Source organism: Sorex araneus, chromosome 2 (genome assembly GCF_027595985.1).
Source record: "Sorex araneus isolate mSorAra2 chromosome 2, mSorAra2.pri, whole genome shotgun sequence".
Lineage (NCBI taxonomy): Eukaryota > Metazoa > Chordata > Mammalia > Eulipotyphla > Soricidae > Sorex > Sorex araneus.
The window spans coordinates 324649731-324652334 of record NC_073303.1 but is presented as its reverse complement, the minus strand read 5'-3'; positions in this window follow the sequence as shown (position 1 = coordinate 324652334).

Here is a 2604-nt window from a genome sequence, read left to right as displayed (position 1 = left end):
GTTGAGTCACCACGTTTATTTGTGCATTTACAATTGTAGACCCACATTCATCAGACCCTCCATATCTCAGTCTCTTAAGGGCTTTAGATATGAGAAGTGATGTCACCTCCATGGTGAAAACATTTGTCAGTTTCTCAAAAGTCGAACACAAACCACAATTATGATCATTAATCCACCTCAGGATATTTACCAATACAAATTTAAAGCAAAACCACAGAAGTAGTTACTTTTTTTTTTTTTTTTGCTTTTTGGGTCACACCCGGCGATACACAGGGGTCACTCCTGGCTCATGCACTCAGGAATCACCCCTGGCAGTGCTCAGGGGACCATATGGGATGCTGGGATTCGAACCTGGGTCGGCCACGTGCAAGGCAAACACCCTACCCGCTGTGCTATCGCTCCAGCCCCAGTTACCATTTTTCTTAGAGGCCAAAAGGTCGCTCTCTAGACCAGGAGAAAGGGACTAAAGAGCTGGCACTGGTGCCTTGCGTGCTCAGGAGCCAGAATTCAGTCCCTGGTACCACATCGCTCCCACCCAGAACTCCTGGTTGGAACCCAGGCACTGCACTGACACATGGCCATATCTCTACGGCAGGAGTGACCTCTCGGGTTCCCGAGCACCACTGGGGAGCCCCTCCCCAATTTAAAATAAAAGGATTTTCTGGAGCTGGAGCGAGAGCTCGACAAGCTGAGTATGGTCCCCAGAGCACAGAGCCAGATGGAGCTCCCGAACCTTCAGGGCTTGGCCCAACCCCCCTCTTATCCCCCCCAAAAAAAATAAAATAAAAAACAACAGATTTTTCTGGTATATTCTGTGACATGGGTGAAATTAAAGAAGTCACAGATAGCAAGGATTCCAGTCACACGAGGAGCTGAGTAAGGTTCATAGCAAGGCAGGCAGTGGCTTCCTGGGGCTGGGAGTGAAAGGGAACGGAGAGTTAATTGGGAAGCTCAGAATACTGTCGAGGTGGCTTGTGGTCAAGGGGATGGGGGTAAGGTTGTTTGGGTCTTGCGTGGCGTACTGCTGAGGACAGAACCCGAGTCTCCTGCATACAAGACATGGACTTTCCCGGTGCCTTGAGCACACCCTCCCTTTTCCCATCCTCACCACTTCAGAGCACCGCCTTCCTCTTCTTCCTTTCCCGGCCACACCCCAGTCCCCCACCCACCTGCAGTCTGCCACTGCCACTCCTTCTCGCTTCACTTCCCCTTGTGGGCTTCATCTGGCAGGACCACATGTCTGCCTGCCAAAAAATGAATCATTTCTTGGGTTCTCAAGAACCCCCTGGCTCCGTGATAGCTCTGCTCACATCTCAGTGGGCACACACTAGGACCATAGACTCGGGTGTATACCTGGCTGCTTCCGGATTCATGTTCCTAGTAACTCACTCTGAGCACTCTGAGCTTTATCAACCTATCCCACAGTAAAAACTCACACGGCTATAATGGTAGCAAGAGACCAGAGTCCTAAATTATAACCAGAGGATAGGCAGGGCCGCTGATGTTTCAAGTAGTCCTGTAATCTACACCTGGAATGCAAAGCAACCCCAAACAGCAGGAATTTGCTGCATAGGTCCCGGCAGGGAAGACAGCAATGCTCATCTGAATCCCTTAGAGACCACCCTTTGAGTGGAGGAGCAGGAGGAACTACAGACATTCGCCCCCAGACCACACCAGACATCATGAAGGAGACGTGGAAGGGTGGAGAACTCAGACAGGACCTTAGGGACAGTGCGGGGGACGCTTAATGAGCTCAGAAATGATAGTGTAGGTAACCAGGAAAGCAAAAGGAAGTATAATGGTGGGAATGAGAAACCACCATCAGAAGGGACAGAAAGGCAGAGTTTGGTAGGAGAAATTTTAAAAAAGAAAAGACAGCGGAAGGTTTCACAGCAGTTACAGCAGCTGAAGAAAGCAGTCAGGGAGCTCCAAGATGTAATGTAGGAAACTTACAGAAAAATAGCAGTAAGCTGGAAAAAAGTCTCGGAATGAACAACACACAGCTAACTGGGCTGAGTTCAAGGGGAACAAGTTTGTCTATTCAACCACTTTTATTCAATATAGTGTAGGAAATTCTTGCCATAGCAATTAGGCAAGAAGGACATATTAACGGCATCCAGACTAGAATCACACTATCACTATTTGCAGGTGACACAGTACTACACTCAGAAAACACTAAAGACTGTCAAAAAAAAATTTTTTTACAGTAATGTGGCAGGCTACAAAATCACAAATTCATGAAATTCCTATATGCAAAAAACAAACTTTTTAAAAAAAAACCCTATTCACCAATTGTGCCTCAAAAAATTTTAAGTACCTACATATGAGCTTTACAAAAAGGTGAGAAACAAAATGATAAATTGTTTGCTAGAAGAAGACAAAGAAAATTGTAACATTCCTTGTTTGTGGATTGGAAGGATTAATAGTGTCAAAATGACAATCCTTCCCAAAGCACTAGACAGATTCAAAGCAATTCATGTAAAAACACTCATTACGTTTTAAAAGATATAGACCAAGTGTTGCTATAATTTAAATAGAGTGAAAACTTCCTACCCTGCCCTCCCAAATAGCAAAAGAGTCCTGGGAAACAAGATGGAAGGATTT